Source organism: Ambystoma mexicanum, chromosome 5q (genome assembly GCF_040938575.1).
Source record: "Ambystoma mexicanum isolate Mex_15411 chromosome 5q, UKY_AmexF1_1, whole genome shotgun sequence".
NCBI classification, from domain to species: Eukaryota; Metazoa; Chordata; class Amphibia; order Caudata; family Ambystomatidae; genus Ambystoma; species Ambystoma mexicanum.
Genome location: NC_090933.1, coordinates 307,238,547 through 307,261,840, shown reverse-complemented (window position 1 = coordinate 307,261,840; position 23,294 = coordinate 307,238,547).

The window sequence follows — 23,294 nt, the reverse complement described above, 5'->3', positions numbered from 1 at the left end:
ATATCACAATGCCATATTCACAAAATGTAATTCAAATATTATAAACAAGTGTGAGGAATGTATTATTTTATTTGCATCACTTTGAGAAATGCACAGGTGATCGTATTCCCAAAGGATGCCTGGGAATTCCCCTGGGGCTGTGCTGCACCACAAATGATATACTGGCCAGTCTCAACGCATTATTAGTGTCAGGAGCACATATGGCACTCCCTGAAACCACAGGCCTGTTAGTGTCAAGATACTTATAGAGTTTTTCCGCAGGTTTGTTTGTTTGTTTGTTTTAATATTTATATTGCACACCAGACCCAGGGGTATTTGGGCGCGAAGGCATAATGAGGGTTCTTAAACTTAGTTGCAGGTTACAGATTATACATGGAAAGGTGGTACAGCTATGTTTACAGTGCTGTATGCATGTGCTGTAAAAGAAGCAAGGATGTATATACAGTAGATTTACAAGTATGCATGTGTGACACATAAATAAGGCAGAGTAAAATATACAAAATATACAAAATATACAAGAGATCCAAGATGTTAGTAGAGCAGGGTAAGGTTAGGCAACATGTTCCTTTAGCCATTGAATGAGGTTGTCTCTGAATTGGAGGTAGGGGAGATCTTCCCTTAGAGCAGGGGAAGGGACTTCCAATACTGTGATGCTTTAACAGCGAAGCTGCTCCCACCAGATTTAGTGAGTTTAAATCTGGGTATTAGCAGGAGATTAGAGTTGGCTTTTCTTAGAGGGTGAGAGGCTGTTTGGTGAATCTGTCTATGAGGTATTTTGGGGCTGCATGGTTAAGGCATTTGTTTGGGATACAGTTTTGAGGAGGATTTTGTCTTTTGTGGAGAGCCAGTTGGTAGATATCCTGAGGTCTGATATGTGGGTGTTTCTAGGGAAATGTAGGGCGGCTCTCAGGGCATTACTTTGAAGGGTCTGAATTTTGGCGGTGATGTACTTGTTACTGTAGAGGGTGTTGCAGTAGTCTAGTTTAGATAAGATTAGTGCCCTTGCTAGAGTGACACAATTGTTGGGTGAAAGATAGGGTTTGGCTGCTCTAATTAGCTTGCAGGTGTAGGATGTGGCTGAGGCCATCGAATTTACTTGTTTGCCAAAGTTAAGCATAGAATCTATGCAGAAGCCGGGGGTTTTGACGACTTTGTCCACAGTAATGATGTTGTTTTCAATTGTGAAGGAGTCATAATTGGGGTCTAGTTTTTTGATGTTGGAGGATGTTCCTAGAATGAGGTGTTCGGTTTTGTCATCATTCAGGCATAGACCATGGGAGGCCATCCATGCCTGGATGATGAGGTAGACTCTGTTCACAAAGGCCAAATCCTTGTCATAATCCCCCATCAACGGGATGAGGGTCTGTTTATCATCTGCATAGTTAGTGTAGGTGATACCTAGACCGTCTAGATAATCGAAAAGGGGCTTTGTGAAACTATTGTATAGGGTAGGAGATACGGATGAGCCTTGGGGTACGCCACATGATACAGGTGCAGGGTCTGCAGCAGCTAGAGGAGAGAAAACTCGCATTGTCCTGTTATCTAGGAAGGACTGTATCCATGCGACTGCTTCATGAGAGAAGCAGGCTGCCATGATCAAGTGATTGCATAGTATTGCGTGGTCTACCAGATCGAATGTAGCAGAGAGGTTGGGGAGTAGTAGGAGTGATGTCGTACCTTTATCTCTTAGTGAGTCTATTTGTGCCTTAAGGTCTAGCAGTGCAGTCTCAGTACCATGCTGTGGTCTGAAGCCAGACTGGCGATCTCCTAGGAGGTGGTTTAGTTCCAAATGGTGCTGAATTTGTAAGTAAGCTACTTTGTCTAGGATTTTAAGTAGGAATGGCACAGTAGTTATGGGACGGTAATTAATTGGGATGGAGGGGTCCAAGGTTTGCTTTTTGAGGAGAGGGAGGACCCAGGGGTGTTTTAGGTTGCTAGGTATGGTACCTGATGTAAAAGAGGCATTTATAAATTTAGTAATGAAGCGTGAGAGTTCATGGGCAGCGTCTTTTATAATTTGGGCTGGACATGGGTCGCCTTGGCAGTTGGAGGGTTTGAGAGAGAGGATGACTTTCTCGACTTCTTTAGTGGAGACTTTGCGAAAGTAGAAGGGAGGGGTGTCTGGTGTGGGTGGAGATGGAGTAGATTGTGGAGTAGGTAATGTGTTTGTAGTGGTTTGAAAAGTGGTGCAGGTGTTAGCAGTATTTGGAATAGTTATGGCAGCTTTTTTGTTATTAATCTGCCTGGAGCATTGTTATCTTGTTGGCATGAGTCAGGAGCTTGGATAGGGGATTCTACTTCTTTTAGGATAGCGAACAATTCTTTGGTGTTGTATTTGGCTTGAATGATACAGGAGTTGTGGGAAGTTTGTTTAGCAAGGATGATTTCTTTTTTGTAAAGGGAAGCTAGTTTCTTCATGTTATTTTTATGGATGTCTGAGGGGTTTGATCTCCAGATTTTTTCGCTTAGGAGCTTCTTCTGTCTGATATCTTTCAGAAGGGGTGTGAACCAGGTATTTAGCTGTTGGCAGGGTTTGCTCTTTCTAATCTTCAGTGGTGCAATTGCGTCCAGGGAGGCAAGCATCACTTTGTTGTACTTTTCTACCATGGAAGCTGGGTCGGACTGATCTGAAATAGAATTTAAGGTGGGGAGAATGAGGGGGATAAGATTTTCAGGGGTAATGTTTTTTTTTTTATTTTTTATTTCTAGTAGGTGCGGTAGGACCCAGGATATTATTGTTCATAGGTGGGGTGGCTTCCATGGTGAAGGATACCTGATGCTGGTCTGCCCATAGCTGAGGCATTATAGAGGTGATAGTGGTTGGGCAATTGTGTTTGGCAATCCAATCAAGGGCCCTTCCTTTGATATGTGTGGGTTCTGTAATCTTTTGGGTAAATCCTAGTTCCTCAAGGGAGTTGCTAATTTGTAGGGCCTTGGCGTCGCGTGAGTCATTAAGTCCAAGGTTACAGTCACCTAGGATGAGGCATTGCGTAAACATTTTTAAATTGTCAGATAGTTGGTTCATGAGGTCTTTCTCAAAGGAACCTAGGGGGCCTGGTGGTCGGTATTTCAAGAGAATGGTGATAGTTTGGTTGTTAGCTATGGTGAGTTTGGCTGTGAGGGATTCACAGGACTTGGTGTTGTGGGGTGAGGAGAGTCTTAGCATGAGGTTATTTTTAACAATTATAGCAAGGCCGCCACCTCAGGACGTGGTGCTGGTCCTGCTGTTGGGTGGAGCCAGGATTCAGTGATGGCCAAGAGATCAACATTTTCATTATGGATTATGTCCGCTATTTCAATGGCATGGGCTATCATAGAGCGGGCATTTATTAAGGCACCTTTTATTCCAGGTGTGCGAGGTGGGGCAGAGGGCAACAGGACTTCGTGTTGGCACTTGGGGGGGAGAGTGGAATCTCTAAAGATTCGACTTTTGAGTTGTAGTGGGTGTTGGCCATTGTTATCTGTGTGTGGTGGGGTGTTGGAGGTATGCATAGTGTGCCTGGCGTGGTTAGCAGCGGGTTGGGCATTCGTTAGAGGGTCGTAAATTCTTGGGAGTCTAGCACGAAGTTTAAGATTTCGCTGTTGGAGGCTGACTCCAATGGCACACTTCCTAGAGGTAGCTGGTTCTGTGGTTGGGACATATTCATGTTGTGAAGGGTGGTCAGATTGAGGATGGTTCTAAGTAGGACTGTGTAGAGTAGTGGTAGATACATAGTTTAAGTGGCTCAGAGTGCTAGCAACCTAAATACAACTTTGATATTCCAGGCAAAAATGGGTAAACACTGGAGGATAGCTGTTGGGCATGTACAGGCAACCTAGAAGCAGATAAGCTAGAACAGGCAAGTAATAGGTGAACACTGTCTGGTAGCTAGTGGACAATACAGGCAACTCAAATGTATATTTGCTAAAACAGATGTGCAGGCAGCCTAAATGCAGATTTGCTAAAGCAGGCGAGAGTGGGTGGGCACTGACTGGCTGGTAGCTATTAGGCATGTGCAGGCAACCTAAATACAAATTTGCTAACATAGGCAAAAATAGGTAAGCATTGGTGGATAGCTATTGGGCATGTGCAGGCAACCTAAATACGAATTTGCTAACATAGGCAAAAAATAGGTACATATACAGGCGACTTAAATGCAAATTCGCTGAAACAGATGTACGGGCAGCCTAAGTGCAGATTTGCTAAAGCAAAAGTAGGTCAGTAGTGAAGATGCATATGCAGGGTGAGTGCCACTTGGCTGTCTGAGTGTACAAGTCTGTGGGTACACGTAATCTGTTCAGTAATCTGGTTGGATGCAGAGGCAGTCTTTTCGCACTGTTTTGCTGCGGTCGATAGCGGGAATAGCGGGTGAGTATAAAACAGTGAGCGGCACTGGAAGGGCACAAGGCAATCTCTAACAAAGAGTCAGAGACGTGGTCCGGCATAGACAGGTGTGCGGTAGTCTAAAGGGGGAGTCAATAGTGGGCTAACAAGAATTTTGGCTTGTAGCGCTGTTCTGGCACGATCATACACTTTGTTGTGAGTTTCGGGATGAGGCTGGCAGCGTTGGAATGTTTGCGGTGAGTCAGCTGTCAATTGGAATGCTAGCCTGAGAATGCAAAGGTGTTTCAAGGATAGACAGGCAGAGGTGTATGAAAGGTCTTACTTGCAGATGATAGCTAGCTGAGGGTTTGCGATGGTGATCCGATAGTCGTGCGGCGCGACAGCAGAGGTGAAGACTTGTAGCATAAATGGGGCCCAATCTACTGTGTGCATCCGGTGCTGGCGAAAAATGTGGCGGCCATTGAACTCGTTGTAGGTAATGGCGGGGGTGGGGATTCACAGGGAACGTGGGTTCTGGTGGCAGAAATGCAGATTAAAGTTGAACCGCACTGCAAAGCAGGGGTTCGGATCAAATGTGGATGATTTCTATGATGAGCCGATTGATCATCGTCACAGGCTGAATGACTCTTCTTTTCATGGAGTCATCATGCGGGCGGCAGGGAGAGGGCTCTGGCCCTGCTCCTTTTGGTGTAGCTGGTGGAGATAGGTACAGAGCTCATAACATTGCAATGCTACCTGACAATGATATTCCGTAAAAGGAACATCAAAGTCTAAATCACGGATGTGAGAAAGGTAACTGCCTCTACCTCAGACCCACTGGCCTTTCTGAAAGCATTGGCCTGCAGCTGGGGATTCATCTGATTATAAAATAAATAACCTCAATAGTGGTCATAAAAGCAAACTCTGAAGGATGCAATTTCTTGCACCTCCAGTACATGACTGGCTCTTTCTCAGCCCTATAGGATTTTGAGAGATCCTTGTCTTTTAAGAATTCCGTATTGTGAAGGTTTGGTATCTGTCAAGGGCAGGGGAGCCCTTTCCTTTAATTCCAGACCTAAAGCATAGCTTACACCTGGGTCCAGCTGCATCAGTTTCCCTGATCTTTAGCTTGTGCTCTTCTGTGGCACAGAGCAGGTTCAAAGTTCACAGGTTCCCTGTTTGACAGCTGCTGTGACAACCAAGTTGTTGCAGTGGAATGGTTACATTTAAGTTAAGACCTATGTTCCAAAACTATAATAATTATGCAAAACCATTGCATGGTGGCAGGATAATCTGGAAATGTAAACCATACCTTGGATTTGGGATGAGTACTGATGGTTCACATAATTATTAACAGCCACATCTGATTTGTAGCATACCTGTGTCAACCGTGTGAGATCAGATAAGCTGTGAGGTGCAATGGGGATTCTACGCACCTGCCTGTCGGCATTCCTGTGGATGCGGCAAAGGATAGGCTACATGCCTCTGTTGACATTGAAAGCCTTGGTAACTCCTCCCTGCCCAGACCAGTAGCTCACAAAAGGAGATCTCCTGGGAGTTTGGCTTTAAAGAGACAATTCCATGACAAAGGCCTGTCTTACAATAGGGGGGTGCACACCATTTCGACTTTAGGTGCAGGGCTAGAGAAGGGGTGGGTTTAGACAGGCAGGCAGAGCAGTACCATAGGGATGAATGATTCTTCCATCTTGTTTTCTGTGGGCATCTCTTTCCTCTGTGCCTCAAACACTTCCGGCACAGCAAAGCACATTTATGATCCTATGTGGCTTGTTCTCATTTTAAGAAAGGGGTCCCCCCTTTCTTTGATTCATTTCAAGACACTAAGTGGACATAATTTGGGTCTCTTTTGGGGGAGTGGGCCTTCCCAAAGTCCTCCACCAGTGAGGTGAAGGAGTGTTTAAAGCAGGGCTAAGCCCTGCTCCCACCCCATCCCCAGGGCACATTGGCCGTGAAGAGCTGCTGGAACAAGACCTGCCTCTCTGATGCTACACAGGTTACCAGGTCCGTACTGGAGGTGCACGAATCCTGCAGGTGTTAGCCAGCCTCACTAGGGTTGGGAGAAAGAGAGCAAAGACTCATCTTGTCCTCAAACCCCTGAATTCGGACTCACAGCATCCAGAGAGTGAAGCAGCAAATACTCATGTTTTTAATTACTCAAATCACATTCAAACTTTGTTCACCACTTTCTAACCAACAGGTCCACCTGTTCTGGCTTTGGCACTCACCTTCAAACTTTGAGCAGCTGCTTGCATCTTCAAACCAGGTTGCTGACCCAAACAATTGGTATTCATCATTTCAAACAATTCTAGAATGTTGAACCACTTATGGTGACCTTTCATAACATATCATCTAATGCCACCTTTGAACCAGGGTCCACCCTCAAGCATTGCACCTCAAAGCCCGGTTTAACATCAGAAAACCGCCTAAAGTATTGGAGTCAGGTACATTAAGAGCCCATGACCATTGGTCAATTTGTTGGGATCCTTTAGACTGGTTATGCCCCTTTTGCACATTTATTTCCTAAAAAAGCATATCCTTTTGCGACATTGTGTTGAGTTATTGATTTTCCTCCCTGCTAATTATCCAAAGTGCTTGCATCATCAAATTGTGCATTTCTCTCTCTTCCTTTATAGGGGTAGGTTCTTGTTTGTGTTTTCTAGTACAGTTATATTAGTGTGTTCTATTAAAGTATACACACGTGTATAAAACCTTGATTAGACATTTCTTTATTTTGAGATATTGTAGTATTGCTGTTAGGTTACTATCTTCTTGCATTCTCATCCCTCTTGAGAGTGTAGCCTGCTCTGCGTCCACCTCACCACAAAAGGCAAAGGTGGTATATGTCTTAACTGTGCCTGTTTCACCTTTGTGATCAACTTGTTGTTTCATAGAAACGTAACAAATTAGTATGCAGTTTAGCCACAACTCACCCTTGCACTCCTGCAGGGCAGTAGTCATTTTGGCACATCTATATTGTAACATTGCTAACCTCAATACTACACAATATGTAACATGTTTAATGATGAATTTCAGACCCAGTCATGCCTGACATATGAATGACTGTGCTGGTCTGCAATGCAATCTTACAATTCTCAACTTCAAGTTTACTAATTTGAACAACTTCAGAAGGAGGAAATGCATAATTATTGTTTATCCAGATACTCATCTGGGACCAGCCTGTTACACATCTTATCTGTGCAATAAGTGCATTCATCTACTCACATACCTCAAGGCGGAGTTGAATGTGTTGTCCTGTTTGATTAATATTCAGAGATTCACAGGACTTCATTTCCTCGTGTTAACTCCTAAATCCAGCCTAATCTGATCTTTCCCTTTGCACTATCACTTCCCTCCCGTCCTGAAGTCATTTAAATTAAAGTATGGTTTTATTTCCTCAGAAATCAGCCTGAACTCATCCAAAACTCTGCTGATGTTCCCTGCAGATGTTTGGCTCTTAAGGAAGACCGGTCAGATTCCAACTAGAAAAACGATCCACAGGACCCCATGGACTTACCTGCCCCTACTACTCACTAGGAGATTTAGGGGAACCCATGCATCACGTATGATAAAGTTGCCCAGGCTTATCATACAGTACATGTGAAGAACAAGGGATCCTGGAGAGAGACAGAAACCTAACATTCTTTAATACTCCTCCAGTAAAATATATTTGCTAACTCTACCCTTATCGAATGTTGCCACACATTGCATGTCAATAATGCTGGCTGAACCTTTGCCCAGACTTGCTTGCAGTTTGATATGAAAATTCACTTCAGTATTTGCAGCTCTCCCAGATGCACCATCATCCAGCAATTGTGCCGGAACCTGTGCCACAGGTGTGTGCAGACAGAATTCAGTTAGGTCAACCAATTTGGGTCATTGAATAACCCAATGAAATTCTGGGTGGTGTGGGAGATTTGATAATATTTTAAAATGACCAAATCAATTTCATTTTATCTTTGTTGTTTGTTAGCGAGCATAAATGTTTTGAATTTGTGTAAATTTTGGAAGCGTTTGATAAACATTTTTGCCAGTGCACTATAATTGCAGTACTTGTTCACCTCAATTTGCCTGTTGGCATATTTGTTTGTTTTTTCCCCTTCACATGAGTTCATTCTTACCCTTCCTTCGCCAAATAAAAACGTTCCTTTTACTTTTGTTTCACCCCAGGAATGTTAATGTAAAACAAATCCTTTCATTTAGCAGTCTGTTTGTCCTACAAGTCCTTGAGGGACTTCTCGTTTGTTTGTGAATAGGGAGTTCTTCCTTTTTCAGCTACTTTCATTTGTGTGTCCGAAAACCCCATACTCATCACTTTGTTTCCCTTAGTCAGTAACTTGCCTTTAGTGTTATTGTGTAGTGTGTTAGTTTTTCCTTGTGATGTGGGACTTGAAATGGTGAAGTGGTGAGCGTCTTTGGAGGAGAAAGCTGAGATTTTCTTCTCATGGAATAAAGATATTGGACCTCATTACGGGTCCGTTGGTAACCATGCCGGTGTTACTGACGGGTTGCTGCCAGACTCATAAACATTTACCAGCATCTGACTTCCCGGTGGCATCGGCTCATTACGGGTCCAGTGGCCAGGAATTCAGGCACTGGTAAATTTGTTAATCCCCATTCCCGTACAGTCCGCTAGGACTCTATCGGAGTGGGACACAGAAGCACTGCCACCGTTGTTAACGGTGCCGGTGCTTCAGTGACGGCTTTGCATGCCATTTTATTTATTTATTCACATTTTTAAAGTGCACATCAGCGCACATCAGCCCTAGGGCATCATGGCGCTGTTACAGTTATGCATTGCCATGACCGATGTGCCAGGCAGGGTGAGACCTGTCGGGCACAGCGGCTCCGGCAGACAAACCCATAGTTTGCTGGTCTGGAAATAAGGGTGCTGGTAAGCTTACCGGCAACCTTTTTCCAGACTGGCAAACTTGTCACAGGTTCCATTGACTGGTAAGTGGAGGTCTCAGAGAAAGGATGGCGTGCCTCTTGAAGTTGTTTGTCCCTTAGCCACTGCTGGTGTTGCCTGATAGGAATCGGAATTAAGCGATAACTCAGGAAGTCTGTTGGTGAATTTGCCAGGCCACAGGAGGAAGTGAATTACTACAAAGTAAGTAATTTCAATAAAACAATATAGAATTGGATACTATGTCAGAACCCTTATGCTGTGGTCTACACCCTTAGTTATTGACATGTGCTAATGCTCGCTGTTATTACCAAATCAATGTATTGATCTTGAAAAAATGAATAGCTGAGCTAGCTGAGATTTAAGCCTGTGGCAGCATATATGGGACTATTTACGGGTTAACTCAATCAATTACATAACTTTAAAGGAATTACCACAGTAAACAACAATGACAGGAGCCAGCACTGGGCCGCATAAAGGCAACCTTAAGAATCTCTTACTCATATAAGCAGCATTTGAATGGAACATTAATACATTTATGGAACCATTTTTGTTATTTTTTTTAAAACACATTTTATTATTATGCATTAAAGCAGCATTACACCGAGTATAGTTGTGCCGTGCAGCTCATGCAACCCCTCTTTAAGCGAGTTGAGAACCACCGGCAACACGATTAGGGCCATTCATTCTTATTTAAGTGCATTGTATAAACCCAACAAACCGGCTATGCACATTCAAGGATGGGGGGGGGCAGAGCAGGGGACGGGGGTATGGGAGAATGGGAGGGATATCCAGTTACGAGTAAAACATGTTCACGTCATTGTCAATGGATCCTTATGAGGAAAAGAATGCTATAGTGGCATTGCGATACATAGCTTTATGTCAACTTAGTTCTTCCAACAGAAGCATAAAGACATGGAGACATGGGAAGATTAATTACACATATCCATTCCTCCCAAGTGGGAATCTGCAAGGTGTAACAGAAAGGTATTCAGCGGGATTATGGTCTCTGTATAAATGTGAGCAGACCTAACATATGTATGTAATAGTCTGTAATACAGATGCTACAAAACCATCTACTCCACTAATACTAGCTTTTGGGAGTGCATTGCCTATTGAAGAGTCCACATATTTGGAGCCTGCAGCTCTTCAGTAGGAGATGTAGTTCTTCCTTGGTTACCAGTAACAATTACAATCAATGGGTATGGAAGAGCAGATACCACCAGATGTATTTATTTACGTTAGCACTTTGTTGCCAATTGGTGGTAATCACCCTTAAACCCTATGTTAAAAATAGGTCTAACAATTTGGATGAATATCTGTCAGTTGTAGGTTTGATTGCACCTGAGCTTGTGCTGATACCACATATGGAGAGAGGTGATGATATCCCTGCTATCAAGGATGCTATCTTCCAGATGCATAGCCCGAAATCATGAAGAACAGCACAATTATATGGCATATGCATCAAGAAGTCCACGGTAGCATCATAATGCCAACAACAGTTTGAACTTGGATAACTACAATGGAGTCCATGTGATGGGGTTAAGAGGCTGATTTCAACAACGGAGGAAAATGCATATGAGCAAGGTCAGGTGGGGATTTACTGCTGAATAACCTTTGGTTTCTGTTCCCTGTTCTGGCACACAATTAAGAAACCTGCTGCCTGGAAAATTGAATCTCCCTTCCAATTCCTGTAGCAATTTGAAGGACATTAACGTGGAGACATTCATTGAAGGATGCAATAATTTTCTTTATTCACCTAACCTAAGTCACCATCCAATAGCCAGTTTGTATTGCTCTATTGTGTCATACAGGAGTGAACATTGAATACCTTGCAGTTCTCACCAGATGTCGGCATACATAGTCAAATGCTTTCAAAGGAAACCTCATCAAACTGCAGCAGGATGGCAAATAGGCAGGGGAAGAGAATAAGAGAATCAGAAGCGGGTTTGGGTCAGAAAGACAATTCTCCAGTACAAGCCATGGAGAGCTACCAACCCTCACAGAGCAAGCGCATGACCTGCATTATCATGAATGCCAATTGATAACTGTAAACGACATGCAAGTAAACATCCCCTCCATTTATCACTTTTTCCAGTGTGGCAAGTGTTAGGCAGAATCATATGCAGTACCCTTTGGGAACTCCACACACAATTAAGATTACAAGTGACAGTACAAATTCACCTTTGGTACAAGCCTGTACTACACAGTAAAGTGGTTGCAATGGCTAAGCATCCAGGCCTATCTCAAGAGTAAAGTGAGCAGTACCAATAGTTACACTAAGGACAGCAATTACTATGGTTCAAACAAACACTGACTCAAGGTTAATGAGTAAAAGAATATACATTAATTTACACATTAGTTATAAAAAAATTCACTAAAGTAAATCCGTTGAAAAATCACACTCTTAATATACTACACACCACCCAATAGATTCTGAACAAGTTAAGCTAAAAATGAAGTGTGAGCAAAATGGCAGTCCAGCAATTAAAAAGGAGGGAAAGACAAGGTTAGACAAAAATTGGGCAGCACCAACAAGTAAGTAAGCAGGGCATTCTAGAAAAGGTAACTACGGTGAGGAAATCAAATCAAGAGGCCTGGGCAAAAGTCAATGGGCCAAATTCTTTGCAGAGGATTACACAGTTCAGAGTAGTTTGCGGTTAAGTCTTTGCCAAGAGTTTGGAATGAAGTTGGTCAGAAGAAAATGTACTCTAAAGAATAGAGAAGAACAAGCCCTCAGATTGGCGAAAGATTTTGAAAACTTTCACCGCGGTCGGACGGAACGAACAACTGGGTTTGAACAGTACCTTAAATGGAGAAGAAGGCTGTAGCTGTGGCAGATGTTCCTGGCAGGTCCAGCAGGCTCACGGTTCCTGAAGCGACTGCCGGACTGACATGAAGTAGGAAGACTGGAGGGTCCTGCACTGCCCAGGGAACAAACCAGCAGCAGAGCAAAGCAACAAATAAAAGGTGCGCTCTTTAAAACCCAAGCAGGGTCTGATTCTCCTGGCTATCCGGTTCACTGTACCTGTGCACAGCAAATTCGAAGTGTGGAGATTCGGACCCGCAGCAGGGCTTCACCGGGAGGTTCACTCTGGGTAGAGGTCCTCTTCTGTCAGCTTCTCTTCGGTTCTCTTGATCCAGTGGCAACTCTGCCTTTTCAGTCCCAGAAACCTGCTTTTTATCCAGTTTTCCCCCATTCACACAGCCTGGCTGTCAATCACACAGCAGGGTGGCTGTCCTGGCGGGACAGTCACCTAGCCAATCAAAGAGCAGTGCGACTTGGGTTACCAAGGGAACCCATGGCAGGGGTCCTACAACCCCTTCCTCACATCCTTCTGTGCAGAAGCCCGCCAAAGGACAGTGAACAAAGGAACCAAACCTGGTTTGGTGCAGAGTAAAACACAAGAAAGACCTTTACAAAAAGAAATGGTGAATAAACCTAGCCGGAACCAAATAAAAGTAAATGTAGTCCAGAGGATTTAAGTTTGAGGCTAATAAGGTAGCCTAAAACAATACCAAGGCTATTTAAAATAACTGCAGTAGCAAAAATAGGGTAGATATCACTGTCACTAGCCAAATCTTAATGAAAAGGAATGAAACAATGTTCTAGGTGAGACAGACAAAAAGGGATAACTAGTAACCCTTTCCAGTACTCTATATAAGATAGTTTGTACTGTGTCTGTGGTTTTAGTCAATGGCAACTTTACATGTTCTGGGAGACAGTAGTCAGTCCCAGAATATGGAGGTTGAAGTGAGAAGTTTGGAAAAGACAACCCTGTGTTACTGCACTAAAGGTAAAAATGATGCCTATGGAGTAGGTGAGGCTCTGCAGTCTATGAACACAACACTGTTAAACACACACAGCAAAACAAATGTAAGAGTGGGAAAAATGGTTCACACTCCTACCAGGTGAAAAATAAAATCCTAGAAATCCAGCAAAGCTGCTGAGGGACTCAATCGGTAAGGGAAATTAGCCATTCTGGAGACTTCTTCCTAACACCCGCCCCCTTACCCTCAGCAGACTAAGGGACAGGAGGATCTAATCCCCACCAGGATGGATCTCCTGTTGCAAGTCGGTTAAATGGCCTGATGAGTACACCAGCAACCTTTTGTAACCCTTGCTAGGAATTATTTTACTAATGGTTTTCATTTGTAGACTATATGACCTACACACCTGTTGTGGTACATCTCTCTTTTCTAATGGCCCTGCTACAGAAAGTTCAACAAACTTGAATAGATATTGGTGAAAGAAATCAGGGCATTGGAATGGGCTTAATGAGGAGGATTGACATTGTTTTTGGAGGTCGGGCCATCTGAATGGGCAGGACTCCATCAATGACAGCTTTCTCCACAACACAAATATAGGATAGACCTGCCATCAACCAACTCCAAGACTACCAAAAGAATGTATTTTCTATTCATTTCAGATTTGAGCTCAGCAGAGCTGACAAACATTACCCCAAGGTATTTGAAGTCTTCCACTTTCCAGCAAATGTAATATTTAGTGAACATAGGATTGAGGACGTTTTTATTAATTAGCAGTAGCTGTGTTCTTTCTCCATCTAGCCTTATAGCTAGCTGCACAAGGAGGAAACGTGATCAGGTAAACAAACACATGCTGGAAAGGTATATTCAGGATTCTCCCAATAGACTACAGTTTCCTTAGCATATGCTGCTAGTTTGAAATGGGTGTCTTGAAACTTGGATCCCTCTATCTCTGAGGTTTGCCTGATGTTCATTAATTATAGCTCTTCTTACAAAATAAATTAGTACAGGTGGAAACCCTGTCTGGTTCTCTGTGTGGCACTGAAACGTGTGAGTGAGATCAATTTAAGGAGACACAGGATATATGGCATCGCTATAATAAAAAAGGTTAATGCCTATGACACCCTGGCCCAGCACAAGCCAATTCTTGCATCATGTGCATCCAATTGACACAGTTGAAGCTTTTCCCAAGCAACGGATTGTAGAGGTGCCAGCTACCTGGAACAAGTTACAAAGAAAACAGGTATTGTCACAGGTCAACCCATCTCGGACAAAGCCAACATGCTCTTGAGAGACCCAATCTATTTGCACAGGGTCCAGGAATGAGAAAATGTATACTTTATAAATGTTACAGTCATACTTTATTAAAGAGACAGGATAATAATGTTCTGCTAGCGTTCGTATTGGAAAGCATGATGGTATCAACGAGTGAACTAGAGGACTGTGTTCTTGCCATCACATCAGAATATTATAAAATACAGCACATAGTCCATTTCTAACAGAGATGTTTCCTTTGTCAAGGGATCAAATATGCAATACAACAATATAATGCACACATTATAGGTTTTTCCATAGAAGTGATCACCCACAGGAGGTCTATAGTTTAGCAAAAATCTGTAGAAAGGCATCCACTTCAGACACTTCTTGGTACACCTATATATACCTTTTTCATAAACATTTGATGGAACATTAGCAATCTGTGTGTCCTCTACCTGAGATATACTGTTGCCATTTACAACTGAAACACATCAATTAAAATGTAATTCATTTTGAGATAGACACTGATTGGTGTTTGTCCAGTTTAAACCATATTAGTATTTAATTTTGGATATTATTAGTATGAAATTCTTCTTTCCTGTCAGTGTTGATTGTTATTCAAATTTAGCCTACCACAATTCCCGAATGGTATCTGTATCACTGAACTGAGCACATATTTTCTCCAATGATCTAGCTTGTTCGAGCCCTTCTTCCGTGGCCTTATCTATATTTTCTAGTGTTGGAAGATTAAAATCTAAGCATCTGCCTAAGAAATGCTCGTTATGTGCCCCATAAGGTACAGAAATCACTATCCTCTTTGATATTGATTAATACGCATTTTCAAACATGTTGTTCCACTTTTTGAATCACTTTTGCATCCCCTTTCAAGATGGTGCCCGGCTACCAACAAGGACAACCTGGGCATGTGCAATACCTATCAGAAGTGGCCTGAACTAGGCATTTGGTGAGGAAGGAATTTGTGAAAATCTAATATAAGCAAGTAGGGGAGAAATGAGAGTTGGAATACAATGTCTATTAAAGGTTTCTGTGGTGTAAGAGATGGCAAGTGTCGGATAGGGAAAGAGAGGGAATCAATGCACTCATGATTCTATAAAGTCGAGGTTTTATGAATCTGAAGGTAGGTTGCCTGTCCGAGTGCATTATTCTGAGCTCCATGTAAAATGAAAGGAGTTTCATTCCCTGATCGGAAGACACTTTTCGCATTTGATCCATATTCTGTTTCTATATACATATATGTAAATAATCTGGAGCAAGAAGCTAAATAGCTGACCAGCAGGGAATGGCCTTTTTCTTATTTCACATGGAGCTGAGAGTTAGAAACTAAGAATTAATTGGATAGCAGATGAAAGTCTGCAAACAAAAATACAAGGGGCGTTTGAATATGCAATGAGTATCTTATGTATTTGTGAACACAGATCAGAGTCATCTCTAGTGGGAGCATAGATATTTATAACAATCAACCATTTGTGAGGGATGGACATTTTGACTGCCAGCACCTGCCTTTGATGTCAGTCTCAGTACAGCGGATTCCAAATATAAAGTGGGGCGTCTGACGAATGATGTGTCTATTTGTACGGCTGAGTTGGTGGCGATTGCATTGGCGATTGATAGGGTGTGCGAGTTGGGGTATGAGAAGGTGGTGGTGTTCTCGGATTCATTAAGTGGGTTGCAGGCAATCATGGCAGGGGATGGTGATAGGAAGGATGTGATTTTGGACATCAGGAGGAAGATTGATCGGTGTGTGCATGGGGGAATGGATTTGGAGTTGGCGTGGGTCCCCAGTCACAGTGGCATTTTGGGTAATGAGTTGGTGGATCTGGCAGCGGGTGAAGGTATGAGGAGGAGAACGGTTGATGTGAGGTTGCCTTTGAGTGTGGATGAGGTGAAGGCTGTGGTGGTGAGACGGGTCATGGAAGAGTGGCAGGAGAGGTGGGTGAGTGGGGGTGAAGGGAAGGTGGATGTATGGTGTCTGAGGGAAAGTGTCGGTGAAGGTGGACGCGGGAAGTCTGGAATGGAGGAGGGGGAGGAGGTGATGCTGAATCGGTTGAGGATAGGGCATGTGGGGCTGAATGATTGTCTGCATCGAGTGGAGAAGCGTGAGTCGAGGGACTGTGCAGTGTGTGGGGTGCCTGAGACTGTGGGACATTTTTTGCTTAGGTGTGAGAGACATGTTGTGGAGAGAGAATTGATGAGGGTTCGGTTGTCTGCGCTGGGTGTCGCTGATATGAGGGGGAAGGCTTTGCTGGGAGGTGACGGGGTGAGAGGCAGGAGGAGGTGCAGTGTGTTGCTGGATTTTGAGAGACAGACGGGGCGGTGGGAGGAGTTGTGAGTTTATGTGGGCTATGTGTTGATTGGTGGGTTGGTGCACGTCATCCTATTGGATGAGGAAGCGCCTGCGTGGGTCCGCCCACGCATTCGGTAATTTACAAGAAGAAGAAGAAGAAGTACAGCGGATTTAGGGACTCAAAACGTATATCTTTGTCCTTTTCTGATCTATTGCCAGATAGATAAACTGGCACATAGTGTCTCTGTAATTGTATGGATTAACGCTAATTTACATTTGTTTCCTGAATTATGGCTGTAATACAATGTAGTCCTTGGAGTTGAGACAGAACCTAAGCTCTTTTTTTCAGATGTGAAATGCACTGAACATTTCAGGCTATTCCCTTAATGAATCCCATCACGTTGTAGTAGAATGATGGGTGTCTCTGTTCTGCACAATTGAGACAGCATGGCTACATCTAGTTGCCCAAAGAATTCATTATGAACAGTTCTAATAGGGCAACTTGGGATTGGTTCCATTGCTAGATCCATCCACGGGCCTGTGCCCACAGTTTCCTACATAACTGTTTTAAGGCATGCTTGTAAGGCATCATGATCATTAAATGCCTTTTTTTCTCTTTGAGAGGTCTCATTTGGACTGGGCCAAAAAGACCATACTTGAAACCTAGCGTTTTTAGTAGGTCTAATACAGAGGAAAGGTCTGTGAGTGTTTACTGCACTGTTGGCAATGTATTGGTTAATAAATACATTTTTATTTTGCCGCTTCAATGGCCATACATTTTGTAAAGGGTTTAGAATGTCTAAAGCCTGTGCATGTTGAAGAGGATGCATGATTATATGCCTTGGTTTACATTTTGGGTCTGGGATTTCTTCAGCTCAGGTCTGCACAATCTTTGCATATCCCCATGTGAAGTGGCCGTCGGTCCTTCCTATTGAATCAGAAACGTATTAGTGATTCCTTTCTTTTTATGAACTTCACAGTACCCAGACACCCCACAAATCTCTAAATTATTATGAGAGCTTCAGTTTGAAATGTTTTCCACTATTATTTGGAAAGATATAATTTTTGTGCTTTCTCCAGTTTGTCAATATCGTCTTCAGATATCAATACGAGGCCTAGAGACAATCCCCAACAATTGACATTTTATAGTGGACAAATCTTGTGAATATTTTTCAATCATAAGAATGGGATGAGTTTTTTGATGCCAAGGATTTCAGGACAAAGTTGATGTGGGCTTACAGGTCTTGTTCTTATCTATTGCCAGGGAGAATATGTAATCTGGCACCCAGTAGCTTTTTAGTTTACAGTATTCATACTCGTTTACATGGTTTTCCTGAATTATGTTTGTGACACAATGTAGTCCTTGGAGTTGAGCAAGCACCTTATGTGGTAGGTCAGAAGAAGGAGGTGGATACAGAAGTGGCATTTCTACTGGAAATTGTATTCAAATAATGAACAAAAGACCTATCTATCCCTACCAAACAGGGGTTTTGCCTACCTAACAGAATATAACTAGGGTGCTTGTTGTCAGTGAGTTTGACCTAATCAAAATAGCCTGTACTCTATCCGAAAATGACCCTGTCATTAATTATCAACTAACAAAACAAAAAGGGGATTCCAGGAGAATGATTCCCTTCTTCTGTGCATGCGTTCTCAGCCTTTATAGTCTTCAGAACATTCCTTGTAACATAGTAATCAGTTCTTTTAATTCCTCAAGGTGACTCTTCCACCTCTCTTGACTTTTGTACAGTTCCTGGTTTCCCTATCTGAGACTCTTGGCTTTTATTCCTCTGGATTTCTTTTACATCAATATTTCTCTCTCTTTTACTTTCTAGTTTCATAGTCTCACTCCACAGAGACCAGTGCTCCCAGTTTCTTTTACCACGTTGTTGTCTTGTAAGTACTTTTCCTTTTGGGAAACCACCATGTAGGTTCTTCTGTTCCTCTTTGCTTTCACTTTGGTCTTCCCAACCACTGAGACAAGGCTTGCAAGTCTTTTGACTTTCTTGCCCATCTTTACTTCTTTTGTAATCACGGGGATGAATGTGATGAGTTCCACTGGATTCGATAAATACTCTGCTCCTTTCACACTTGCTGGGTTGAGTATGATGAGTCCCTTGGGATTCGTTGCACTCTTTGCTGTTTTAACACTTACTGAGATGACTATGATGAGTCTCTCAGTATTTGTTATAGTCTTTGCTGCTTTTACACTACTGAGACGAGTATGATGAGTCTCTCAGTATTTGTGATATGCAATCTACCATTTGGCCAATTTTTAAGATTAAAACACAACAGTACTCTCAAAGAACATTATGTGGACAGTGCCAATGTTCTACAGAATAAGCTAAAAAATTGGTTAGAGACTCTGTGAAACAGGCATATAATAACAAATGCGTCCTGGAACAAACAACTAAAGAATCAAAGAGACAGAGCGCAGTGATATTTGTCAACACTTTTTCTGATTTGTCTTATAAAATTAAAAACCTTATTTGCAAAACATGGAAGAAAGTGTATAATAAAGATAAACGAACACCCCTGGTGGCATATAAGAAGAGCCCAAATGTAAGGTACATCTTAATTGGAAATGGTATAAAAGAAAAGACCCAGGCTACAGCTAAACAGACCACGTTATGGGGTTTATACCCGGTTGTGGGCAATCACCCATGTGGATGTTGTGTCATATGTCAATATACAACTAAAATCAAAGAAGTCAATATTGGGGCACCATCAAAATGGCTGATTATGGATTTTTGCAACTGCAACAGCATAATGTTATATATATGATTACTTGCCCATGCAGACTACATTATGTAGGCGAAACTAACCAAAAATGTAAGACCCGTTTGATTGAACACAGAAGTGGCATTAAAGCTAAGGTGGTACAGGCCCCCTTAGTTAAGCATTTTATTGAGAAAGGTCATCCTCATGAAGAATTTAAATGGGTTATCCTTAAACGAGTATATGCTTCAAGCAAAGAGGTGATTGATCAGAAATTGATAACATTAGAACAGAAACTAGTTTTCAAGACACAAAGTCATATAATTGTGTTAAATTAGGACACTGAGTGGCATATCATCGGTCGTCCTCAGCAATAGACCTTTTTGGTTCCTCAAAAACTTCTTGTCGAGATGTCGCTTTGGTGTTTAATCAGGCAAGTCCTGAAGATGAAAATGCAAATATAAATTCTAATGGTGTTCTTCTTTGGCTCCATACTCGTGTGGTCAAACACGACTGGGATTATTCACAAAGTATTGTATTCAACTTGTACATACTGGCCCTCATTAGGACCCTGGCGGATTTTTTCCGCCAGCCACGGACTTTCCGGCCATGGCGCAAAGTCCCTTTACGCCATGGCCGATGGCGGACTTACCGCCCCATTCCGAGGTCGGCAGGGCGGTAAGTCCCCATTGTCCCATTTACCCTTCCCCATTCCCATTTCGGCCCCATAGGGCTCAATGGGAGTGGGGAAGGAGTTAATTACGCCACCGTAAAATACGGTGGCGTAATTAACACCAAGGTCCCAGAGCGCCATGGTTTTTTCCGCCCGCAAAAAGCGGGCGGAAAAGTGTCCTTGACGCTCTGGAATCTCGTAGTTGGCGGTAAGGGGTCGGCGCAGCTAACGCTGGCGCAAACCCCTTACCGCCAGGGTCCTAATGAGGCCCACTGAGTGCTATGTTTATCTGCAAGTGATGAGGTTTGTTTCACATCTGGCATTTCTGAGTATGTTTATCCCCATATAATGCCTGTGTGTGACAGTGATATGTGGTAACTGATATATATGTCAAATGCTTGTGCCCCTTCAGGGTCTAAAATGAGAAACACATGTACTTTGTGTAGTGGGTTGTGAACTCTGTATAGCCTGTGTAGCCGGTTGTGCTGCGATTATTGGGCTTTCCTGTGTGGTTTGTCGACTTCAGTATGTGACATTAATATGTGAAAATGGTTATAAATGTCAAACACTTTGTTTTGCCTTGGCCTAATGAGGAATATATAAAAATAAGAAAGTAACATGCACTATGACCAATGAGCTCCGTATATTATGTACAGATAGTCCCAAAGTTCATGCAGATTTTTAGAATAAAGGACGTTAGTGAGTGGGCGGTTGTTGCCTTTGTTGTGGATTTAGTTTCAAAATATCATTGTAGTCTTCTTTCTATTATTAATGAAGAAGGCTGCGGGCTAGTTGTCGCTAGCGGAGCCACAAGCTTAAGTAGCGTGGGGAGATATCAGAGGTGCTTGGGCATTTTGTTTATGAGCGGCACTGAGCGCGGTGCTGATCGTTTGCGGTCCAGTAAGCAAGCGGCAACATTGTTTTTGAATGAAGGTAGTTTATGTTAATGCGGGTAGAATTGCCGATTATCGTAATAACATAGAGCCCAGCAATCTGTGTATGAGATCCGGAGAAGCACGTGGGAACTCTAATATGTGTTTGTTCCCCATTAACTAATACCTATTGATTGAATGAGAGTAAGACATAACTTTGAGATCTGTGTTTCTGGTTATGTTGTAGGCTTTTTAGATAGCAGAGCAGAGAACAATTAAAAAGAGTGCTTTGATATGTTGAAACATGGCGTCTAGCATGCTGTCGGTCCACGGTACATGGAATGTCAAAGTTGTGAAGGTACGAAATTTAGTTGGTATGAAAGATAATGGGACAATACTGGTTTTGGAGTGCTAACTCAAATGGAAATGTGAAATATAGTGTTGGGTTTTTCTTGTGCAGTGTATCCATCTAGTACCTATTAAAAGGGTTGTTAAAGAAATTATAGAGTCCGACTGAGAAGGATTTTTAGGAACATTTATTCCCCACTGAATGGAACTTTAAAAAGCGACCTTAGTAGGTACTTTCTAGCAGACATTTTCTTTTTCTGGTATGCTTATTAATGCATATCTGGGTGTTTCATTAATAAAGGCATGCCTTGATTATTGATGTCTGGATTATTTCCCTGGTAAAAATGTGCTTGTGGTTACTCAGTGAGTATGTTTATGTTTATAACGGTAGTGATCAAAAAGAATAACCTTCATTAGGATACAATTGTTCGTACACGGAATACAAGCCAGAATAGGATATTCCTGAGGTAAATCTGACGCAAAGGGTCTTTTGACAGAAACATGTTGGGTTTGGTGTAAACACAACTAATAGACCTATTTGATTTTAAATGTTGGCTCTGTTGTGTGTCAAGTCAATTGTTCAATGGTGTTTTACTAATGTGCATTTGTGGTTAGAAGGTGTTAGTATTCTGACCTGGGTATAGGGTTCTAATGAATAAAAAGAATCAAAAAAGAGAACAACATGTTTTTTATGAATTTCCATTAGATTTTCTATTGTATACTAAATGAATTAAAAATACAAAGCGTATATTTTATACTGAATAGAATGATTGTGGACTTTGTTTATCATTTGAAAAAAATAAGCTGTCACACTTTTTTAAGAAAAAGTATGAGATTTTTATCTCCTTGATTGATTATACTGTATATTGATAAGATATTCATAGCTACAGAAGTACCCATGAAAAAAGTGCATTGCTTAACGCATCTCACACTCTGTCAGACAAGAGGACAGTTCCAAGGCAGAACAGCATTCCTGAGATGGGTAACTGGAAAGACATCTCAAAAGAAAGGTAACAATGTGCACAATTTGAAGACAAGAGGGAAGTCAGAAACAAAGAATCTTGTGATCAGATATGAACAGCCAGGAATGAATGGAGCAGGAATCTGAATGGAAGAAAACAAGAGGCTAGATTGCCAAGGCAAGAATAAAGAATAAATATGGAGATGCTGGGAAAGAGGTCAGTTGCAAATCAAAGAAACAGTGCTGACTCCAGAAGGATGGGCTGAAGGCCTGGTTGTATGTAAATCAGCAGCATTATCTGGGTATTATGAAGATTGTGAAGTTGTTGACATGGGTTGATGATAAAGGAGGGCCATTGCATCTCTGTGTTTCAGAAATAATGGCATGAGAAAAGTTGGAGAAAATCACCAGTGTGCCTGAATTCTCGATGTACCAGGCATAAAGGATGGAACAATAGTCCTGATTGACCACTATTGGGCTTGTGGGTACAGTGCCTACATGAAGCTGTCCAAGGACTGGGGAGGAATGAGTTCCATAGTGCTTATTCATATTCCATCATTAGTGATTCCTCAAAGTGACCTTAACATTGGAGAGTTTCGAAAAGCAGATTCCCATTTGAAGAGGAGAAGATCACTTGAATTCCTCAATGGAATAACGTGGGAGAATTATTTCTCTGCTAATTCGATATGAGCCTTTGATGTTATTCCATATGAACACAGACTATTCAGCAAAACTGCTTCGATCTTCACGACTATCTTTATGCCAAGGATCCAGACAATGGTGAATGTGAAGTGGTTATATATCACTTGCTGGGAGCTCCTGCATGTGATCAACATTACCATAAAGGGATTCAATGCTATCAGAGAAGTTTTGAGGGTCATGAGGTAGATGACCCCCCAGAACAGATATGTCCTTGATATGATCACAGCAATGGATGGAGAAGTTTGCGACATAATTGGAGAGTCATGTTGCACGTTCAGACCTTCTCATGATGACGAGAATGGGACCTTGACAGAGGCCATAATGTTGCTGACGAATCTCCACAACAAGATGGAAGACAAGACAGAAGATATTGCAGATAACAGCTGTTTTGTGTCTATCTTCTCATTGTTCCACAATGGATTGTGAGTATTTTCAAACTACTGGCAGCAGTATTGGTGATCATAAT